General features: G+C 52.6%; 1 protein-coding gene and 1 long non-coding RNA gene across 4 annotated transcripts in view; both read right to left on the bottom strand.

Moving 5' to 3' along the window:
* Window positions 1–24,021, bottom strand: LOC121014857 (uncharacterized). The gene is made up of 2 exons (XR_005783467.1): window positions 15,937–24,021; window positions 1–493 (listed from the first exon to the last, which is right to left on the bottom strand). It is a non-coding gene; the product is annotated as an uncharacterized LOC121014857 (long non-coding RNA).
* Window positions 1–24,054, bottom strand: part of PFKFB3 (6-phosphofructo-2-kinase/fructose-2,6-biphosphatase 3) — a 79,683-nt gene that overhangs the window by 31,291 nt on the left and 24,338 nt on the right. The window lies entirely within an intron of this gene.

Consider the following 24,054-nt stretch of genomic DNA (forward strand, 5'->3'; position numbering starts at 1 on the left):
GAAGGTCGCTGCCCGTCTTGGGGTGCCCAGCATTTATTAGACACTCACAGCGGTGACAGTGTGTCAGATGCTCCAAGAGCAGGCTGCACTGGGATCTCAATGATCTGGGGTCCAGCCAGGCAAGAGGAGTGGGTGGGCACATAGCTGTCATCATGGTGTTCTGTGCCCAGCGTCACAATGAGTATTGCAAGAGAAAAAGCTCCCACGCCCAAGAGCTTGTAACTTAAGACCAGAGCAGGGAATATACATGTAGTAGAATAAAAGCAGGGAGCTAAGAGAGAGGTGGTAGGTGAGAGCCGGCCATGGGTAGGTCCGTCTGCGACAGTGAGAAAAGTCTGCACCTGATGGGGACACGTTAACTGGCAATTCCATGTTCATCTCGGGGTTCTTCCGTTTTTCTCCGAGTTCAAGAGGACACACGAAACAAAATCGACAGCTCTGATTTCTTCCTACACGCCACAAGTATTCATGGACAGCCGCTGCCCCACGGAGTCTAAGGACAAGTAAGATGCGGTCCTTGTCAGAACTATGATTTCACTTCTGAACGTCGCAGGGCCCACACAGCGTGCGCACACGCACACACACGCTCACTCATTCCTACCTTTTTTTCCTTACAGCTACTGAACCTGAGGTTCAGAAGTATTAAATTACTCGCCTGTGATCACATGGCTAATGAGCCGAGGAATAAAAAAACATGATCATCGACTAGCCTGGTATTCGTTCAACTTTCTCCAAACTCAATCACCTTCCAAGTGAGATTTCCTTCCCAGTAACGATGCCCATGGTAAAATCTTGAATCTGAGTGGCTTTGACGACGCTCTCAAAATTACTTAGTATTTGGCTATGATGTGGAAATAAGACGAAGAATCATCAAACAATGCCAGCCCCCCCGACCCTGGCCAAGAGTCACACACCTTTGTATTTCCGCAGGCACCCCACCTTTCCATGTAGGATAGGCTCGTGGCCGCCAGCACAGGAGAGTACATTTAGAAAGAGATGACAGTTTTGTGCAATAAAACTGCATCGGCCTTAAAAAAAATAAAAAAGAGGCAGAGGAGACCTTGGGGTGCTTGTGTACTTCTCCAAGGTTTTAAGAGGTCCTAATTTAGTAAAGGGAAAGAAGAAATACTCCTACATCTACATTATTCAAATTATTAGAGAAACCCCAAATTTCTATTGTTAATAATACATTTTTTTAATGTTTATTTATTTTTGAGAGAGGGAGAGAGACAGAGTGTGAGTGGGGGAGGGACAGAGAGAGAGGGAGACACAGAATCTGAAGCAGGTTCCAGGCTCCGAGCTGTCAGCGCAGAGCCCAACATGGGGCTCGAACCCACAGACCATGAGATCATGACCTGAACCGAAGTTAGACGCTTAACCGACAGAGCCACGCGGGCGCCCCAATAATAAACTTTTTAAATGTTTATTTATTTTTGAGAGAGAGAGAGAGAGAGAGAGAGAGAGAGAGAATCCCAAGCAGGCTCCGCATTGTCAGCGCAGAGCCCGATGCAGGACTCGAACTCATGAACTCATGAGATCATGACCTGAGCCGAAGTCAGACACTCAGCCAACTGAGCCCCCCCAGGCACCCCATTAATAGCATATTTTTACAGAATGGCTGCTTCATCCAGGTTGTCAATAGCATGACATCTCTATGAGGGCAGCGCTCCCCTAGGGCCTACAATCGTAGCTTACGACTTTCTAGCGGTAAAAAGAAACAGGTGAAACTACTATCAGTTATATGTTTTAGTTAACTAAAATCACAGATCCCAAACATTGTCATTTCATCATGTTGTAACAAATTGAGGTGTTTTACATTCCGTGTTTTAGCCTACATCTGCGACCACCCTTCCAGATACCTAGAGTAAGAACCATCCCAGGAAAGAGGAACAAAGGCTCTAGGAATAGGGAGCTTGATCTGGGGTAGGGCCGGGGCGAGTGGGGTGGAGGTGGGGGGTGGGCCCAGAACCAGGCGGCAGGATACGACCCGCTAGGGCAGGGAGGCCATATCCATGAACACATTCGTGTTCACGGATGTAGCCATCCTGGGTGTCTGGACCAGAGACACGTCCACGGTGAGCTCTCGGCAAACACGGGTTGACCGAATGGAAATGCGTTTGAAGAGTGGCCTTTGGTTGCTGTGCTAAGAACAGGTTATAGCAGGCAGGCAATGATCTTGGGATCATTGGAATAATCATAAGTTTCAAAATCCCTGGTCTGGATTCATAAGGAAGAGGGGGTGAATGAGAGCTTAAGAGACAGGCCCCTGCATGGAGATATGTTTCAAACAACTTGGCTCACAATTCCTCTTCCCTCCCTCCCCCAGATAGTGTTTATCCTTGCAAAACTGAAAGAGGAGGGCAGACCAGAAAGCTTTATTCTGGAAAATTCCTCTCAAAGGCTTGAAAACAAGAGGCGGGGGGCAGAAAAAGAGCTGGATGTTGGAACCCGTAACTGAGCCAAATGAAGCGGGAAGGGGCCCTCATATCACGAAGAAAGCTATCGTCTGCAGTGAGAATAACTTCATGGATAATTCACTGAGGAACTGATGTCCCGGGCTGTTGAGGCTCTATGAGTGGCCATACCAGTCACCCCCACTTTCTCCTTCCTCTGTTCCACCGTGCACACTAGCCTTCTAATTATCACTCGCCTTCTCTCGCAGAGAGAACCACCACTTACCTTCTCTCACAGAGCATTTCCTGGCGAGCTGCCTTGAACGTTCTACCCCAAGCAGTAGTTGCCACCTAATCCTCTTGGAAACGTACCAAGCGGGCAATCTATATTTATATACCGCTGTCTTGCCAGCTCGGTTTGTGACTCGGTCTCCCAAAGCTGGGCCCTCTCTGGATGCGCTGCTAAAACCCAATTCTACAGAGAAGCATCTGAGGACCCGACCCTCGGCCACACAGGCCCATGCAGGCAGAGCCAGCCACCCGAGAGGGCACGGCTGAGGGGCCGGCCCGTTCTCAGCCTCACACCTCCATCTGGCCTCTTTTCATTATAAGCATGGACATATGCCCTAGGACACTCGTGGCTTTGTTCCTTGCCAGAATAGTTTCCCAATGACAGCATTTTATAGACACAAAACAAAGAGAGGTTGAAGAAAACATCCAGAAGGGTAGTGAGACCCGGATAAACTGACGCGACATCTCTGGGTAGACCCACTGTGGGGCAGGGAGAAACCATGGCTGCTATGAACCCCTGATGTCTCCTGTCTAAGGGTCTTCTACGACCCTCGTGACACTTTCTCCCATGTCGCAGGTGAAAACTCCCCTCTGCTAAGAAAAAGACCAGGTGACTTCCCGAAGGTGAGAGATGTTGACAGTGTATCACTGGATAAACGAACACAGGTCTGTTGGAGGAGGACATGTTACACATCTCCTGGCGCTGAGGTTGTTTTTGACAGTTCAGGCTGTTTCTTCATCGGTGAGAAAACCATTACTCAGCCATCAGTCATGGTGGGTAAGAGGGCAGGGATGCCAAGAATAGCGTGCAACCAGCTGGACGGTGACAAAGCCTGCGAAGGAGGCCCTCGGCCTGGCAGCTTTCACCGGCCGTGGCAAGCTCACGACAATACGGCTGTTCGCCAGATGCCCGTGCTATTTACAGCTTCCAGGGGCACAGCGGTGCCAGCAACCCCCTGATACAGAAGGCTGGACGTGCACCCAGCCGCCCGTCACCCGTGTCTGGGACAGTATGCACGGCCTACCTGGCCCCCGTCTCCCGTCCGTCCCCCAATGCCAGTCACCTCTTTACGTAAAAAGACAGCGGGCGTACCGGCAGTATTCGCAACAGCCAGAAGTCCAAGCGTCTGTCTGCAGACGACTGGATAAACAAAGCGCGGTCCATCCACAGGGTGGAATATTATTCGGCCATGAAAAGGAGCAGAGTGCTGAAGCACGCTGCGACACGGATGGGCCTTGAAACATCACCGTCACGGATCGGAACTGTGTTCTCCCAAAACTCGTATGCTGAGGGGCGCCTGGGTGGCGCAGTCGGTTGAGCGTCCGACTTCGGCTCAGGTCACGATCTCACGGTCCGTGAGTTCGAGCCCCACGTCGGGCTCTGGGCTGATGGCTCAGAGCCCGGAGCCTGCTTCCGATTCTGTGTCTCCTTCTCTCTCTGCCCCTCCCCCATTCATGCTCTGTCTCTCTCTGTCTCAAAAATAAATAAAAACGTTAAAAAAAATTAAAAAAAAAAACTTGTATGCTGAGCCCAAGCCCCCAGTACCTCACCACGTGACTGGATTTGGACCCAGGATCTTCAAAGAAGTTAAATGAGGTTAGGGTGGGCCCCAAGCCGACCTAAGTCCTCTGTGAGAAGAGGCAGTTTGGACACGCACAGGGACTCCAGAGAAAAGACCATACGGGGACACAGCAAGGCAGCGACCATCGACAAGCCAAGGAGAGAGGCCTCAGGAAAAAGCAAACCTCAGCCTGGACTTCCAGCTTCCAGAACCGTGGGAAAATTAATTTCTGCTGGTTAGGAGTATTTTGTTATGGCCACCAGGGCAAACTAACACAATTATGCTAAAGGGAAGGAAACCAGACACAAAAAGTCATGTACCATATGACTCCACTGACATAGAATCTCCAGAATTGGCAGATCCATAGGCACAGAAGGCAGATTTGTGACTGCCGGGGCAGGGTGGAGGGGAGAAGGGGGAGGGACTGCTTAATGGGGACGGGGCTTCCTTGAGGAGTGATGAAAACATCCTGGAGCCAGACACAGGCGATGGTTGCACCACACTGCGAATGTGCTAAATGCCACTCAACCATGAGCCGTAAAACGGTTGGTTCTATATTATGTGACTTTAACTGCTGCCAACCCCATCTATACCGGGCTGCAGGACCTCCCTCTCTGGACCTCAGTGCCTTCATCTGATGGGCCATCTACATGGTCGCTCAGTCTCTCATTCTCCAACGATCCCAATTGTTCTCGATGAAATAGAAACTTGATACTAATTACTAGACTAGAAACAGCTCAAAGCAGGGACAGTGGTTCATCCCTGTATCAGCGGAACCTACCAAAGCATCGGGCACGTACGAGGTGTTCGATATCTGTGTGTTTGTGGAAGAGTGGTCTGACTACGATGACCCAGTGTGGCTCACATCGTGGACTGGAAGGGGTCCACTCCAGGAACCACAGGGCCCGGACATGGGCGACGGCCACACGATGTGGCAATCCGTTGCTCCATCTGTAAAATGAGGGTAACACCTGCCTGTCTACCTTGAGAGGTGCTAATGAGGATCGAATCAGATATGAACAAAACGCTCTTGGAAAGACTGCAGTCCTCCACGGCCATCCAAAGACCAGAATTTCTGAGAAGTTCTGGCCCACCCCAAGGTGGATGATTAAGATGTCTGAACAGACTTCCTCTAACCTTGACTGCTCTGGAATCTGGTCTCCATCCCTCAGTTTCCCCAGCAGATAGACTACATCTCTCCCGCCCCCAACCCAGCACCCACACAAAATGGGGGCAAGGGCCCTAGTTGGAACAACTGAGGCTCCTGACCCAGGACTCTGGTGAGAACGGAAACGGACATGCAGACCATCTTCTGTTCGGTATGGAAGCTCGTCACGGTGATGCATGGAGGGAGCCTGCGGGGAGAAAGTCGGGGAATGGGTCCTATGTTGCAAGGCGAGCTCACGTGGCACGGCACGTGCAACTCTGGGATTGCCACATCAGGGCTGGCATCCTGGCCTTTCTCTGTTCCCCTTACACTTCTTCCTTCTCCCAGTGGAAAGCATTCTAAAAATAGAGCTAAATCAAGGCCAACAATTTTTAATGCAGCTTTTGGAAAATAATGCCGGCTAAGTGTTGGAAACCCCCCACAGCTGGGCTATACTCGGGCACCATGTTCAAATGAGAGCACAGGACGGTCTGTCGTCGCCGGTGGTAAGAACACACTGTGGCTCCATGTCCAGTTCTCGGTGATGCTTCTTCAAAGCATCCGAGCATGTACAGCAGGCGCAGCGGTTAGGGTACAAGATGAGTGTACTCCCTACATTCAGCTGGCTTCTCATAGATGGAACATCTCTGGCCACTGGGATGGGCTTGGTCATCACACAGCTTTAAATGGATTTAACTTCAATTATTTTAGTATTTAACTTATACCCATAACTGATCACCGGGAGCACAGGAAACGCTAATGTTGAAATAGTGAGTTAATGAGAACATGATAAGCCTCCGTCCAAAAAGACATAAGAACCTACTTTAAGGGGTGTTCTACTGGCCAAATGTGGAACAATCTGAGCAGCGAAATGAGTGATAACAGTAATAGATTATAATCCCGAGAAAAATGAGAACCCCCGAATCCATTCAACGATTTATGGAATGAAGGAAGGAAGGAAGGAAGGAATGAACGAGGGAATTCAGGAGATGAGATCCCTTTTCCTTTTGGCAGAATGCCAACTAACCAAGAGCGAAGGGAAGACAGAATTTGTGACTCATCACTTGGGAATCACCACAGTAATTATCACTCCAGACAAGAATCACCAAGTGACTGAAAATCTGAGAAGAAACAGGATATATGCAGAGTCTCAAAATCTCTCTCCACGAAACACGCATCTGTTACAAAGAAGGAATAGTAACGTGCAGCAGACAAGCCTGACAGACATCATCCTATGCAAGGATATCAAGGTTAATATCACCAGAAACGGGACCGGGCAGTATTGTGTGTCTCCCGATTCGATAAGCTGAAGACACCACAACTTCTCAGGTAAAATACAGAACCTGGATCTAATCATAAAGAAGCAGCAAGCCCACCCTGAGCGATATTCTGAAAAACATAAAGGGCCTGGATCCTGAGGAGACACAGCAGGCCCGTGTTCATAATGGTGTTAACCACAGTAGCCAAGAGGTCCATCCACAGATGAATGGATAAACAAGACGGGGTCTACACGTGCAAGGGAGTATTAATGTTATTCAGCCTTAATAAGGAAGGAAATCCTGCCATGTGCTGAAGCATGGATGAACCTGGAGGACGTGATGCTGAGTGAAACGTGCCAGTCACAGTAGGACAAATACGGTCCGATTCTACTTCTCTGAGGTACCTAGGGCAGGTGGGTGGGTGGGTTGGACTGATAGAGAGATGGAAAGACGGACAGGTGGGTGGGCGGATGGGTGGATGGATGGGCAGAGAAGAAATGAGGGAAAGAGGGAAGGAAAAAGAGAGAGAGAAAGGATCAAGCAAATAGGGTAAAATGTTAAGAATCGCAAAATCTGGGTGAAGCCTATCCCGGAATGCTTTGCACTATTTTTGCAGATTTCCTGCGAGTCTGAAATTATTTCAAAACGAAAACTTACAACCCAAAAGATGTTTAAGTTCACGAGGCGCACAAAACGGTAACGATTCTTCCGGACGTTCACTTCCCAAGGATCTTCCCCAGATTCAGAAGCTGTATGCGTGGGATCCACGTTCTTCTACAACAAACCAAGACATCGCTAATATTTCAAAACCTCATGTTGAAAGATAACTTAGGGAAGGGCAGTCTTTTAGCGGGACTGACTGCCCAGGGCGCTGCCACTCAGGAAGAGGAGGGGACGGGCGCTAGGGAAACGCTAGCAGTCTCTACCACAGTATCCTGTTCTGAGGACACCATTTTCCAACACACATCTGTCAAGAGATATACAGTCATGTGTTATACGTTATTATATATTAACCAAGTGAGAAAGGTATTACACTTTGCACTGGGTCAAGATCAGTGATGTTTCTGTACATTCACTCCCCAACCCTAACACGGACAAGGCCATTCTGGAATCTATCTGTTGAAAATTCACGTTGCCCTTGACCTACTGAAGCAAATCGAATAGCGTGTGTTAATTGTAAAATATAGGAAGCTAAAGCTTTAGTTCAATTTGCATAGAGACACCGCTCATTATGTGCCTACAGCCAACCCCACTTCTTCCCGGCTGACTGACCCTTGATTTGGCAGATGGGGGGGAGATAGAGATCCCTGATTTCACAGAAAGCTGCTTTCCATGCTGACTTCTCCATGAGGATAAGCCATGATGGGGCTCATCCGCTCCCCCTCGCAGATGACAGTGTGGATGGGACCATATGACCAGCTCTTTATAACAGACAATACCTGACATCCCTCTGGGGAAGCCGCTCTCGGTCAGGCTTTCTGTTAGCTGCAGCCGAAAGCATTCCGAACCGGCGAACACATTGCGGGTGTCATCAAAATTTTACTAATGCGAACTTTGTAGTGAAAATGTTAATCATATGATCGAGAGTAGTGTTACCTAAAATCACTTCTGTACGGCACATCACCAAAAGCTTTGGATGTCGGCCTCACGGCATCCCTGAACGCAAAGTAGGCCGGCAACGGCCTTACTGGGGCCACCCCAGAACATGCAGCCGGAGGTCCTGCTCTTGAAGGATAGTCAGCAAGACGACGTCACCGTGAAAGGGGTTCCAGAGGGAGAAGCTGTCGCTGCAAGGCATCCAGGCGAGGTCTGGCCCCACGGAGTGGCTTGGCTGGGCCCTCAGACTGAGTACGAGTCCAGCCACACCAGAGGGAAGACACATGAGCCCAGAAGGGACAGCGTGGAGGCTCCGGTCTTCCTCCAAGGCCCTCCTCACCCCTTCAGTGGCCGGTTTGTACGGGCTGCCCTCTCCACCCTTAACAAACTTGCTTTCAGAAAAGAATCTGCACCCCCTCCCCGTCCAATCGTCTCTGACTGCTAAATGGCTCAGAGCATACCCTCTGCTGTGGTGCCCCACCTTTAGTTTTTATCCAGGCCTTACGCACAAGGAGGAGGTTGAAGGAAGAAAGAGCAGGTCAGGCACCACTGTACGAGGCGGTGCTCACTTGCCTCTGGGTAGACTTGGGAATGGCCTCTCATGGCTTAGGTCTATTTCAAGGGACTGGTCTCTTCCGGAGGGATCCGGGAGCCCCTCCACCGCCTGCCTTCTGGAGGGGTTCCCCCTTCCCTGCGGACTTGAGGGAAGTGGGCGGTGTCGCTCAGCGTCCTGGCCCAGGGATGCCCCAGATCACTGCCTGAGGAGATGGAAAGACACCCCAAAGACGGCAGAGGGCACAAGGCCGGGCTGGCAATGGCAAAGACGTGTGGGGAAAGCCGCGCTCACGCCAAGCAAGACGGAACTCGCCGGGCATGGAGAGGCAGAGCCCTTCGCAAGGGCGTCCTTCGCTCTGCAGAAACCAAGGTCCCTCACAGAGAGAGAGAGTGAGGACCCTTTCGGTGACACGCTGCCACAGCAAGTCGTCAGAAACTCGTCACCAGGGAGGAAGAAACAGAAAGATAAAAGCCAGAGCACGTGGATATCAGAGGACACGGGCGGTGTCACTGTCAATGTAAGTGAGTTCTTTGAGAACCGCAATGCACCATATGTAAGATGCGCTCCTAACAGCCAAGTGTGGTGACAAGGAAATTATACACAAAAGTAGTGCTAACGGGATCTTAATTTTCTAAAACTTATTAGGTATTTCTACACATCAGAAATGATACATCTTGGTGGTTGGATAATAGGTAATTTTCCTTTTTTAAATGTTTGTTTATTTTGAGAGACAGAAAGTGAGAGAGAGAGAGAGAGAGAGAGAGAGAGAGAGAGAGAATCCCAAGCAGGCTCCATGCTGTCAGCACAGAGCCCGACTTGGGGCTTGATCTCACACCCATGATGAGATCATGACCGGAGCTGGTATCAAGAGTCAGATGCTAGGCCGGGGCGCCTGGGTGGCGCAGTCGGTTAAGCGTCCGACTTCAGCCAGGTCACGATCTCGCGGTCCGTGAGTTCGAGCCCCGCGTCAGGCTCTGGGCTGATGGCTCGGAGCCTGGAGCCTGTTTCCGATTCTGTGTCTCCCTCTCTCTCTGCCCCTCCCCCGTTCATGCTCTGTCTCTCTCTGTCCCCAAAATAAATAAACGTTGAAAGAGTCAGATGCTAGGAGCACCTGGGTGGCTCAGTGGGTTAAACCTCCAACTCTAGATTTCAGCTCAGGTCATGATCTCATGGTTCATGAGTTCGAGCTCCACATCAGGCTCTGCACTGTCAGTGCGGAGTCTGCTTGGGATTCTCTCTTTCCCTCTCTCTCAAAATAAATACATAAACTTAAAAAAAAAAAAAAAGAAGGGAAGAAAAGAGCTGGACACCTTAACCAACTGAGCCCCTCAGGCACCCCGAATTTTCATTTTCATTTTCGCTTTGTGTGTGTGCCTTCCTGTATTTCAAAATACTTTATAGTAACTATAATATAATATTCTAGTAACTACTTTATAATCATAATAGCAATCAATCATCATTAAAACAGCTACCATTTATTGAGCACTTATTCCGGGCCAGACCCTGTGCCCAAGTTTTGCAAATGTTTTCCCAACAACTCATTGGAAAGTAACAGTGTCACTACTTTCAGAGAAGGAAATCCAGGATTAGAGAGGCAACACTCTCATACCAGGGTCACACAGCAGGGATTCCAATACAGATTAGATCTGTGCCCTGCTGGCCTCCAGAAACGAAGTCTTTTTTTTTTTTTTTTTTTTTTTTTTTTTTAAAGAATATACATATAAATCTGGCAAAGGAGGCAAGAAAGGCTTAGAAGGGCACAGGTCTGCGATGGAGAAGGTCTGCCGGAAACCTCAGGCAGGAAGGGCCACCGGGAGCCCCATGTCACTCCAGAGGAGGCGCTGCCTGGGAGCACCCCCCCCTCAACTAACCGAATAGCAGCTGACTTGTATAAATGAGGGTTCCTTCCACCAGGTCCCACAACTGAGAGATCTCTGCGTGTCTCTCTGAGACGCCGCGTGCACTCGTTTGAAGAGCCCGTGGGCCAGCTCAGCCCTTTCCATATGAAACAGAAGAGTGGACCGCTTGGTCCCAGGTCACGTTGTGACCTCTGGGACGCTGGAGACATTGTACAACTTGGATGGCTCTGCCTAAAACGATGAGCCTCTCAAGTGATTCATAGTTCAAACTGGGTGTCACCCGTGTCTTATGCAGGAAAGAGGGGCCAGAGGCTCCCGACAGTGACTGCACCCCCGGAAATGGAGCCAAGGTCAGAGACATCAGCTCTGGACGCTGTGGAATCCGTGTAAAGTGGATGAGTTGAGCCCATCCTGGGATGCTTCGTAAATGGATTAAGGACGACACCAGCGGGCTCTTTCTGCAATCCTCCCCAAAGCAATGAGAACATCAAATGAGGAAGTACGGAAGGAGCTGGAAGGCCTTACAGGCACACAGGAAGTGTGACGCTTCACAGGGAAGCCCTCTGGGGCCCTCTGGTCACCGAAGTATTCCTTCCACTAGAGTCCACAGGAAAGCCAGACTTGGCCTCCTGGCTCTTGACATCAGCTTGTCTATCTCGGGTTTCAGGAACCTGAGATGCCAGGCTGCTATGCTGGGTAACCTGGGGGGGCTGGGAGAGTGAACAACGCAAAGCCGATCGTTTAGTCTGAACCACAATATAGATTGCTGGCTTTCCACATCTGTGCTGTGTAAGAATCCTCCACGGAAATTTTTAAAAATACCGAGTCTGTGAGGCGCCTGGGTGGCTCAGTCGGTTAAGCGACCGACTCTCGGCTTCGGCTCAGGTCACGATCTCACGGTTCGTGGGGTGGAGTCCCACATCGGGTTCTGAGCTGCCGACGGGAAGCCTGCTTGGGATCCTCCCTTTCTCTGCCCCTCCCCCCCTCAAAAAAATACTAATAAATAAATACCTAGTCTGTAAACCCACGCTAGACCTATTAGATCAGAACTGGTGGGTGGGTTTCGGGCTTTGCAATTTGATAAAAGCTTCTCGAGTGAGTCCTGAGGCTAGCCAACGATTCCCATTCCCCTTGTCACCACACCTAGCCACGGCCCCAGCCACGCGCTGAGCTTCAGGCTGGCAGTGCAGGAATAGGGAAGCCGCACAGAACACCCGACCGCAAATACCTGCTACCTTGTTGAGGGACAGATGCATGGGAAGAACTTCCCGAACAAAAGCATAGTGGGGTCTGGAGGTATCCCGGAGAGATTTCGGAGCAAAAACTCGAGGGTCTAGAACAAGCGAACCCTTTGGAGTTGATGCTCCTGCTCCGTCTGCCGCTGATTTTTCCGTGGCTTAGGACAAGCCATTTAGCTACCTTGAAACCTTTTTGTTTGTGTTGTTTCTGAGCATGGAGAACGGGGTTGGCCTTCTCAAAGAAGGCTGGATAAACTCTTAGGATTCTAAACTACTAGGTAGTTTCCAGAGAAAATTCCTTCCCGCCTGCTATCACGGGGATAAAAAAGTCCCCTGAGAGGTCACTTATCCCACCCAGGACTTCACCCAACAGACAGAGAGAACACTGGAAGTCCCCGGTGGGCGCGGCAGGTGTGGCCGGAAAGGGCTGAGTCCACTGGGATGGGAAGGGGTGTGTGTGCCCGTGTGGGCACACATCCGCACTCAGCCGGCTCCACTTCCTAGGCCTCAGGTGAACGGGACGGGTTCATGGGGACAGACAACCACTCTGGCTGACCCCGCTGTGCAGCAAGCAGGGCCCCAGGGGCACCGGTGAGGTATTGCACTGTCTGGCAGAGACCCAGCCCTCTGCCCTCCTGGCCCTGGACCCAGACCGGACGTCGAACCTCACCCACATCTGAGCACAGTCCAGGGGTCTCCCCTCCCTCTCCCTCCTCCGCTGGCTGCACGGTCAAGGCTCCCTATTCCCAGCCTGCTCCGGCGGAGGCCAAGCAGAGGACTAAGGCCTGGGGGTGCCGAGCAGGGGGCTTCTGCCCTGCCATTTCCAGCTTACTGGACAGAAGCCTCCTGCCCTGCCAATTCCGCTGCACCCTCGAGGGAGGTACAGGGTGCTGGTGTGGAGAGCTGGCCCGGGGGGAAGGTGGGGAAGGGGCCGCACCTGTGATTCAGGAGCCCCTGCTTGTCCCGGAAGTGGCATCAGGATTCAAAGCTGCCCCCTCGCACGCCGCACTCCTGCACAGTTACTTCTCCTTCCTCCTCCCCCCCTCTTGTTCCTGACACATGCATGCACTACCCAGTCTCCCTCTCACCAATCACACTCTGTTCCTGCATCAGAAACTTCCATGAATTCCAACTTATTGAACTCTATTATGTGTAGGAGGGGAAAAAACATCTGATCAGGGAAATTCATACTAAGATGTGAATGGCTGCATTTCAGTCGCCAAGTAACTTCTGAATTTCTCCATCCTCTGGGAGGAAAACCAAACGAGTCCATCAACCCTGTCAGAGTTTACTGAAGAGCTAGGAAATCGGTCACAAGGGGAGCCATCACAGAACAACGGAGGGTTGAAGTACCTCCGTGTAGGCTGAGTACCAGAGCCCCCGAGTCGCCTCCCAAGTGCAGGAAACACAGCCCCTCGAGAGCATGCGGTCCGGGCGCTCCCGCCTGCCTCCTGGAGCCCTAGCCAGGCGGCAGCCACAGCTCCTGGGCTGCCTTCATTCCCGACCTCATCCCAACCCGTGTGATCTGCTTCCTATGTTTAGATTCCAGGTTCTGCAGCTCTGATAGATTTGCAAACCACGATCTGCTCCAAGCCATCGATTTTAAGGAAAGTGGATCCAGACTGAGGTTATTTGCTGGACATACTCACAGGTAGTAGGAACTAGGACCAGAACCCAGGCTTCCTGTCACCCAAGTCATCTGTTAAACAGAAGTGTTACATGTAAAAATGCACAGTTTGGGGGGCGCCTGGGTGGCTCAGTCGGTTAAGCATCCGACTTCGGCTCAGGTCATGATCTCGCGGTTTGTGGGTTCGAGCCCTGCATTGGGGTCTGCGCTGACAGCTCAGAGCCTGGAGCCTGTTTCGGATTCTGTGTCTCCCTCTCTCTCTGCCCCTCCCCCTGTGCTCGCTCTCTCTCAAAAATAAACATTAAAGAAATGTAATAAAAAAAAGGCAGTTTGATAAATGCTCAAAACAAACACACCTCAGTAACCATTGCTCAGCTCGAGAACTAGGTCATTTACCAGAACCTCAGAGGCCTCCCATGCCCCTTGCCGGTGCACACCCCCAGGGTAACCAGAATCTTAACTTCTAACAACACGGATTAATTTGTATGGTTTGGACTTTGTATCGGTGGAACAGCACATTATGCGTTCTGTTGGGTCTGGGTTTATTCACTCAATATTTTGCCCAGAAGGATCTTCCATGTTGTCTCTCGCAGCTCAGATGCCTTCATTACCGTCGACCTACACTACTGCATTGCATAAATACACTACAGCTTATTTAGGCACGTTGATGGTACCTTGACTTGTTTCTATTCGGGTTGCTCTGTTAAGTAATGCTGCTGGGAACATTCTCGTACATGTCTTAGTGCACACGTGAAGGTACTTTTGGAGGGTTTCTACCAATAAGTGGAGTTGCTAGACCACAGTACGTGCATCCATTCCGTAAATACTGCCAAATGGTTTTCCAAAGTGATTATATCAATTTTCACTCCACATGAGAGTTCCTTTTCCTCTGTTCTGGTATGGAGTAGTGTAAAGCAGGTTTAGAGTAAGATCTGACTATCGCTTTGATTCGTATTCCTAGATGATTAAGGAGGTCGAGTGGCTTTTCATTGCTTCCTGGCTACTGGAGTATCTTCTTTTATGAATATCATAAAATATGTTAACCGTGGGGCGCCTGGGTGGCTCAGTCGGTTAAGCGGCCGACTTCGGCTCAGGTCATGATCTCTAGGTCCATGAGTTCGAGCCCCGCGTCGGGCTCTGTGCTGACAGCTCAGAGCCTGGAGCCTGTTTCAGATTCTGTGTCTCCCTCTCTCTGACCCTCCCCCTGTTCATGCTCTGTCTCTCCCTGTCTCAAAAATAAATAAAACGTTAAAAAAAATTTTTTTTTAAGTGTTAACTGTTTCCATGATAAGCTGTTTTTGGTCTGCCTGGTTTGTGTTTTTCCTTTCTCCCCGGTGACTTTTGTGGATCTATACATGTGGGAACAAAACCCTTTCCTGAGTAAGGGCTCTGGAGCCAGACTGCCTGGGTCACTTTCCAGCTCTAGCAGTAACTGGCTGTCATTCTGGGCTGGCTGAGTCCTCTCCGGACCCCCACGGTGCCGTCTGCAAGGTCGGATGAGGGCAACAAGACCTCAGAAGGCGCCAGTGAATGAATGCACACCAGCACCCGGGACAATCTGGGCACACCCGAAGTGCTCGACACGTTGGGATTTTTACCGCTACACCTAGCATTCTGTCCCCAAAAGTGCCCAAAACCGCCAAGAAAGAGGAGGGCACATCGCAAGACTGAGACGAAATTTCACAATTTGTCAGTCACGTATCACCACCTGAATAGCGGCTTCATACTTCTCCCTGCTAAAAAGAGACCTTTGCCTCCTGTGTGGAAACCAAAGAAGAGGTGGCTCTGGTGTTGCGTAGGGAGGCTGGGGCCAATTCATCCCCACTGAAAAGAAACAAAACGGAAGCGGTCCGCGAGGACACAAGGACCACGCGCCCGGGCACCATCCGCAAAGGCTGCGGAAGAGGAATGCCGTGTCCACGCAGCCGAGGACACCCCCTGGCTCCCCCAGGCCCGCCCCCACCCCCGCCAGCCCTCTGGCCTCAGGGGACACTCACAGCCCAGGGGCCCTGAAACAAAGGCCAAGTGCTCGGTGGCTCACCCAGGCCTGCCCGGGCCTCAGTCCTTGCACTGCGGTCCGGTGTCAGCAAAGCCTGGCTCCAGGGACCAAACCGACCTGACGACTGGGCCTAAGACCTCAGGCCAGATGGCCGCCCCAGGCACTGCGGCCGTCCCCAGGGCCCCTTCGCTGTACTGACACAGTAGGCTGTATGGCCAGACAGGAAGAGGTCAGGGAAGTCTCAGCTTTTCTGGGAAACAGGCCTGGGTCAGCGAAATGTGCTCTGAGACCAGGTCTACCTCGAGACCCGAATGAGTCACAGGGACCAAATCCTCTTATCTTGCACACAGGGAGACTGAGGCTCCGGGAGGTTTGCAGGCAAAGGACGGGCTTTGGGGTAAAGGCCCACCTGGTCCACCGATTCCTCCTTTCGTTCGACCTACGGGTTCAAGCACTGCCAGTCACCACGGCCAAGAAGCCCCCGATCCCATCTTCCGTGTGGTGCTCCCACTGGTCATCAGCGTTTGTGCCGCTGCCTTCTCCACCCGGATGAAACCACAGAGCCTCGCCCAGACCACAGGCCGCGCCCTTCCCACCCCTCGCCAGCGCCCACACCTGGGACACCCTGGGTTCCTGCAACAGTGCTTCGTCTGTGCTTCCCCCGCTCAGAAACCAACACGGGCTCCTGGCTTCCTCCAGGGCTCCCCACCACCCCGGGAGTGGGGAGGAGTTCCTGAGAACCTCTCTCCCCTCACCCCTACCTCCACTCTGCTCTGTTCACCTGACCTGCTTCTTCCCGCAAAATCCCTCCTCCCGTACGTTTCTGCCGTTCTCGAGCATTCCTCCAGAAACCCCTTCTCCTCCTAATTCCTACCCGTCCCGCGCATCCCTTAGCATCCCTCCCGGCCGCGGCCGCCAGCTGCCATCTCCGCGCTGCGGCAAACGCTGGCGTCTTGTTGGCTCCTGGGGCGCACACGCATCTGCCGTGTGTGTTCTCACCCGCAAGCTTGAACACCCTTCCCCGTGTCCAGCCATCTGCAGTTCGCGTAGAAAAACACACACAACCAGCAACACCGGCGGCCTTCTCAGCGAGCTCTCCGTCCACCCGGCCCGGCCCCCGAGCACAGCAAGACCGCCACCTCTGCCTCTCCAGGGCCACCGGCCCGCGGGGACGCGGACCCAAGCGAGGACAGCGATGGCACGGCTTCTGTTCTCAGGTGCGGCAGGGCCGGGTGGACGGGCCCAGACAAGGCTCGATCCTGCCACGAGGCAGGGGAGGGGTTCGTGAGCTCTGAAGCGGGCGAGGGGAGGGTTGCGGTGGGGGATCGGGGGCGAGAGAGAAGGGGGCGTCCGGGGGCGGGGGGAACCCGGGAGCATCCAGGCCGTGAGTGAGGGGCTCTGGGAAGACCCGAACGGCGGTGGCACGTGATGGCCGATGGATAACAGCCCAAACGAGGCTTACCAGGCGAAGACACAGGATCGTGGGAGAGGCCCTGTGTCAGGAGGGACAGGGCACAGGGGCCCCCGCGTGCCAGGCAGAGGTGCAGGCCCTACTTCTGCTCCCCCTTCTCTGTCGAGTTGTCTGGCCTCGGGCCAACCTGCACATCGCTCCAGTCCTCAGGGCCTCGATGGACATGTCTATCCTTTTCCCCACGTCCACCAGGGTGACCCTGAAGACTCCGACCGTGCCCTTGGAAAACCACCCCTAGCGAGGGGACCCATCACCCTCCCAGTGTCCCTGGTCCGCAGACCCCCGCTCATGACCTCCAACTTAAGGTGCTGGAAATCACACCTCTTGTGGCTCCCTCCTAACCCAGAAGAAGCCCATGCCCACTGCCCACTGGGTCTCTCTAGAGACCTGAGAACTTAGTGTCTGGACTGCAAGATGACTGAGCCCTGACAGGGTGCATCCACGGGGCGCCTGGATGTTTACCTGGAGGATGACCTTTCCTTTGCATGGTGTAGACACGGAGGCGGAGGTCCTTTCCCACACCCAGGGCCAATCCCTTTTGCTCCAGGACGTGTCACATTACCCTGGCTGTCACATTGTAGGCTTGAGGTAAGGAGTCAGAAAACCTGTTTTCAAAGGGACTCTCCCCGGGCCGTGTCTGGGCTGCGCGCCACAGCCCAGAGCACCGTCAGATTTACCCGGAGCTCGTGTGCCCTACATAAGTAACCCCCTTTTGCAAACCGATCAGCTCTTCGCCATCGTAAGATGTCATCATGAAGCCATTGAGCTTTCTCAGACCAGAAGGGGATTCGAGGGGAAAAGCTGCATGCTTTCCAAGGCAGGATGTGGGCATGAGGGCAGGGAGCGTGGTTTCTAAACTGGCTGCGTCTACCGGCCCCTCCTTTCTCAAACTAGCGCCCCCAAACCTGAGCTCTCACACCCAGAAGGCCGCTGACTCTGGGGTCTCCCACTGGGGAAACCTTTAGAGCAAGCAGGCCAAACCCACATCCAGCCTCTGGCTCAGAACAGGCTGGGAGAACCACCCTTCTCACCTCCCATCTGCTTCCTTTTGGCTCTTGGCTCAGAGGGTAAATGGTCTAAACGCTAATGCAAAGCCACAATCACGTTGGGTGAAAAGAAAAGGCAAGCCCAACTCTAAGAAATCCACTTGAAACATAAAGATGTAGCCAGTTAACAGTAAGACCCACCACACAAACGCTGATCAACCGAAAAGGGAGTAAGCAAAGTCAATTTCAAAAGAAACAATTTTTGTGGGGTTCAAGAGGGACACTTGACCGTGATGACACCAGCTGGTCTGGCAAGAAGACATGGCAACTAATGAGCACGTCACGAGGATTATCTTTATTGAGTCTCAAACGTATCAATTACCATCATCTCTATTTGGGTCGGATCTAGGAAAACTTCCTGCTGTCGGCTTACTGATTTCCCTGCTGGCAGCTTCCTCCCCGTCTTTCTCTTGCTACTCTTGGTCACCCCTCAGAGACCCTTCGGCCAGTCAACCTTCCCTGCCGCCCCTTCCGTGGGCCAGCAGACCCTCCCACGCGCAGTGACCCGACCCCGGTATGGCACTCAGCAGTCTGGTAAATGCATCTTTGCTTCTCCATCCCCCTCCTTCAGGCCACCGACTGCTTTGTTCATCTCCGAATCCTGAACGCTGAGTACCAGGTACATGGCCTTGCGCGATGAATGCGCGAATGAGAACTTAGGTCCTCAAACACCCAGGCCTCTGGACTCTCACTGGCTCCCAGGACATGGGCAGATTTGGTTCAAGCAGAGAGAACACTGGGCACGCAGTCGGAGGAGTATGCCCTGTCTTACTACTTACAAGCCCTGTGATCTCAGATACGTGACTCGGCCACTCAGGGCCGTTTCCTCACCTGCAAGTTGGTGACAGAAGAGTGGCCCCGCAGAACGGCCACGTTAAAGCAGCAGTGTTGAAATGCGCTCGGCAGATGTTGGCTAACATCAGAAGCAGCAGGTGCCGTATTACCCGTGTCACCAGTGCCACGAATGAGGGCAAGGAAAGCCAAGGAAGGCACTGACGTCCGCCAGGTACGGAACAGCGAGAGGCAACAGCTGCCTGTGTGGTGAGCGCACCTGTTCTCCACACTTCACAGACATCAGCTTTTCTCTGCTGCACCCAGCACCTTCCCTTTCTGTGAAGTGGGATCCAGGTGGTGTCTGGAAGAAGCAAACTGACACCACGTGACAGGTGACAATGACACGTCCCTTATGGGAACGGATGCGGGCAAGTTGCTCCGCGGTGCACGGGACTTCCTCGCAGCGTCAAGAGCAAGGCCCTGGCGTTCCAGGAAAGGAAAAGCCAGAGCATCTGCCCCCGACCCCCTGGGGGCCGCCGGGTTTCCCTGCGCGTCTAAGACGCCAAGTGCGAAACTGCGGCAAAAAGAGGAAAGAAAAACATCGATCTCATGCCTCCTGGGTCAGTTCCAACCGCAGAATGCAGGGCTCCAGCCCAGAACCAGGGAATCCAAGTGTGCATGTTAGCAACATCGTCAACCATCCTGCGCGTCCACATTTGAGAAGCACAGGCTGTTTCCCCGCCCGGTTTTCTTTGACCACAAACTATTAGCTCTCAAAAAGGCAGTTTTTAGTTGTAAGTTATATACACGTGCTGCTGTGCTGTTATACTGTATAGATCACAAAACTGAAGCCAAAATTCTATGTGTAAAAGGATGGGCTAAAATAAACAGAAAAGGGAGCTGTAAAAGTACTCTTTTGGGGGCCACAGAAGGACATGGGGTATGCCCTGTCTGTCCCGACTCCTGGATTAATGGAACTGGTACCAGTAACCTCTTTTCAGAAAGTTCTTACTCCTCTGTCCCCGCACCCACCCAGCTTCAAGGCCACCACCTCCTTACGCTCCTTCTATCTCGCGATGCCCCCCACACCCCACTTTTGTTCTAATCTTCCCATGTGGCATCATCAACAGTCCCAGGAGTTTTTGTGGCTGTGAGTTTCTAGTCCCATTTAAATGGAGATCTCCTGCACTTCACTTGCGGGAAGACTAAGAAAAAAACATAAAGGAGGGGCCGAGGGGAGCAGGGCAGAATCTGGGAGATTCTGGGGATTCTCTTTTTATGTTAAAATACTTAGTGTTCTTTCTCATTTCTAGATCACCAAACGACCAAGAAGTCGCTCAAGATAAGGTGATAGTCAAGAGCTACAGTGGTTTTTAAATTGCTTCTAGGCATGCCACCACCACAGTCCTGGGATAAGCATCCATTTCTGGAGCTCTGGTAACTGTGACTCGTCTGCTTGAAACCAAAACCATGGCCTCCTCATTAGAGAACCAGAGGATGGGCCCCCCAGGGCACACAACCCCCAACCCCACCCTTCAAAACCACCACAACACAAGTCCAGGAAAATCAACGCAAAAAAGAAAATTCCCCAAATGTGACTAATTTAAGGTTCCTACAAATAGAGACTAGGAAGTCTTTCCGGGGAGCAAGATCGACAGCTCAACGTCCTTTCCCCAAGGCGCTGGGAGGGGCTTGAGGAACTTCACATCCATTAAATAACGATAACCAACCCTCCCCTGAACCTCCCTCAGCCTTGTGGCCAATTTCGTACGCAAGAGCTCAGCGGCTGAGATATCACCCCGCGGCGTAACACGCAGAGGGTACCAAATTGTTCCCGAGTATTTTCAAAGGCTCTGCACACTAGCAAGCTTTTGTCTGGACTACAGCAAACTATCCCGTTTCTCCCGGCCCCTCGGGCGTCCCCACGCCAGCAGACGGCAGGGGCAAGTTCACCTCCAAGGCAGCCTAAGGCACAGATACGAAGGCCCAAGAGCGACAACATCAAAAGCCGCAGGGGAAGACGGAAGACGGTTCTGCTCAGGGTCTGCTGACGCCCCGCCTCCTACCCCTTCTAACCAACCGCACTGACTCCGCCCACCTTGGAGCCGCCTTCTTCCTCCATTCTCTAAAATTGAGATCCAGCTCTGCTCGTCGCCACCAGAGACCCCATCACAATCCCACGGGTAGAAGAATGAGAAAGAATGGAAAAAGTTCTGCTCCCCAGGCACGTGGCCACCCAACCAGCTACCTCGTGGCAAGAGTATGAGAGGGCGACCAGCCTAGTAGAGAAATGTGGGGGCAGGAAGGAGAGGTGTCCCGCTAAGGACCACTTTGGGAAGGGCTGTCCTGGGTGGGAGTCAAGGCCATGCAGACTGCCTGGTTTGAGGACCAGTTAGCACATGGGGCAGGGGCACCTGCTGTGCCGACCACCCATCCTGGAGTCCTCCAGCCCTTTTAAGCTCACACGGAAGCGGTGCTGACAGCAACCACGGAGCGGTCACTGCGAGACTGAGGACTCCTTCCGGTCAAGAACACACAGCCGCGGCGCCTGGAGCACCAAGCATATGCCAGCATTAGGCATGGTTGGGGCCTAATCCTCACAACCACCCCGCGCCGTTGACAGGTGAGGACACTGAGGCACAGAGAGGTGAAGGAACTTCTCCAAGGTCACACAGCTCCTACCTGGCTGGCGTCTGAGCCCAGGAAGTCTGACGTGCAGAGCCCAGAGACAACTTCTCATTCTTGCTATCCCTCCCTGCTGCAGCAAGAGCCTGAGGGGTTCCATGTCTGCCCCTTATTCATGAATACAAAGATGGCGGGGTCAGGGTGGTGGTGACCAGGGAGCTGTGCTGGGGGGGGGGGGGGCAATGTGGGGGTGGGGACAGCGAAAGGCCAGGGAAAGAACAATGCATCTGAACTTTTGCTCCTACCCTCTCCCTAAGTTTAAGCCTTAAAGCCCACCATTAGGATGCCATCCCTTGAGTTAAAGATCTTTGAGATCAGTTGAAACGAAAACTGAGCTACGATCCCTTAAAGAATCATCGTTAAGGAAGGATCTGAGAGAGGAGAGAGAACGCAGGAGAGTACTTGCAGGCAGACAGACACAAATATTTCACCTTCTCTGCATCACTGCTTCGATCTTAATCTTATATGTAGGCACTGCTTAGCTGGGCTGGACTGGCTACCTGGGAGATCTCCTCGACCTTAATACCCCGGAAGCAGAGGACACACGTTAAGACCCAGGAGATTAGGAAGGAATAACCAGAGACTTACTGAAAGGAAGGTACACACCTTCTAGATCTCTGAAAATTATGTCCAGGGCAGAGAGGAGACCACTCTGCTTCCAGCCAATTCCTCCAGGAGAAGAAGGCTCAGTTTGGTATTTTCTGGCTGGGTTTTGATAAGAAACTGTAACCTGGTCTGCTGGAGAGCCAAGAAAAACCAGATATTGCCTCTTTATACCCATTCCATACTCCTACCTTCCTTCCAGGGATGCTATTATGGGTTTGTTTTGGACAATTCAATACCTGCACACACGAGACAAAAGGAGATTCCTAAAGACCTCTTGTGAAACTATTAATTCACAAAATGACTCCCGAACTTCAGAGAAAGTTCCCTCCTGCATGCATCTGCCCTACAGGCTCGAGGTCAGCAGTATCAGACCCCGAGGGCCACAGCTCGAATCCGAGCAGCCCAGGTCCTTCCCTCCTGACCTTTCCAGACACCATACCTGGCACTGCCTAGAGGGCCGAAATGAGCCCAGGTTACTCGCGCATCTACTCATCTACTCCTTGGTGCTTACTGCCCTGGTCCCACTTTTAGTCTGGCCTAGGCAGAAGGGCTGCATAAGGGAAAGGGGTATCAGATTTGAAAAAAGGAAGGGCTAGGAGGCAGTAAGGACGTTGGATGACAGGTGGATACTGTGATCACATTTGTTAAACTCGAAGTCAAGATTATTGCTTTAACCAGGCGGAGAGCACTCACAGGCACAATGGGTAAGAGATGTACCCTGCTGGAAATTTTCACTTGCTGGGAGATAGGTGGCCTCCTCCCTCTGGCATCCTCGTCTGGCCCGGGGCAACCTCCCTCTTCAACCCAAGTAGAGAATCAGTGACACGGCTAAACACAGCTGAACGAATCCTCCAGTCCACTGGGTTCCAGCGATGCAGAAACTCTTTGGCACTACGCCCAAAGTAACCCATTCCATTAAACAAATGCATCACGAAAGGCAGAGAGCAGCTTTGCAGTCCTAGCAGATCGAAATTCCAATCGTGGCTCTGCTATTTTCTTACTGATACATGCAAACACCTAGCTGTACCTGGTTCCCGGGGAGAACCCAACATTCGTTCCTGCCCTGTCTCTGTAATTGACCTGAAATTCACCTCCTGTAAACAGCTCTGTTCTGTCCCCTAGGGCAGCACGAGACCAGTCAAATCTGATCACATGAGTCTTTCAAATACTTGCAGACAGGCTCACAGGCCCTCAGGGCCCGTCTGGTCTGAGCTAAACATCCCCAGTTCTTCAAGCACCTCTCCTAGGACTTGGTTTCCTGACCCTTCACCAGCTGAGTCACTCTGCAAGTTAACTCCAAGCCCTCCTGAGGAAGAGTCCGTTACAGCCAAGGTCCCAATTCATTCTGGCCATGGGGCCCGGACCAGTGGGGAGGGGAGCGTGCCCCCAGCTTGGGGTCAGAGCCTGGGCCCCAAACCAGGGGCTGAGACAGCTTGCACCCAGGAGGTGGCTGCTGTGTCCCGGGACCACTGTGGCCCTCAGTAAGGCGTCATCGCGCAGCACCTGTGCCGGCTGTTTACTGAGGTTGCACAGAACATCACGTCCACGATGCTGAGAGCGGGGAAAAGCAGCGTCGGGCACTTAGAACTATGTACTCCCCAAAGATAAAAACACTGCGTGCTCTTTAGCAACCTCCCGCGTTCTGACTTTCTTTTAACGTGTCCCCGTATGCCCTTCCCCCTCCGCTGCGTGCACCAGCGTCCCAGCCCCGCCCGACCGGATCGCTCAGCCACCTGCCGACCTATTTCCTCTGGCGCGCTGGAAGCGCGCCGCGCTCCCAGACCTGAGGGGGGGGGGGGAACCCCGGCCAGCAGAACGAAAACAGGCCACGGGGCGGAGAGGGGGAAGGGGACAGAGCGTCCACGAGGCGCGCAGCTGCGCCGGGTGCACGCCGCGCCCACGTGCCGGAGCGAGCGGCCCGGGGCAGGCTGGGGCGGCGCCACGT

The sequence above is a fragment of the Herpailurus yagouaroundi genome, unplaced genomic scaffold (genome assembly GCF_014898765.1).
Source record: "Herpailurus yagouaroundi ecotype Mexico unplaced genomic scaffold, PumYag 203, whole genome shotgun sequence".
In the NCBI taxonomy this organism is placed as follows: Eukaryota; Metazoa; Chordata; class Mammalia; order Carnivora; family Felidae; genus Herpailurus; species Herpailurus yagouaroundi.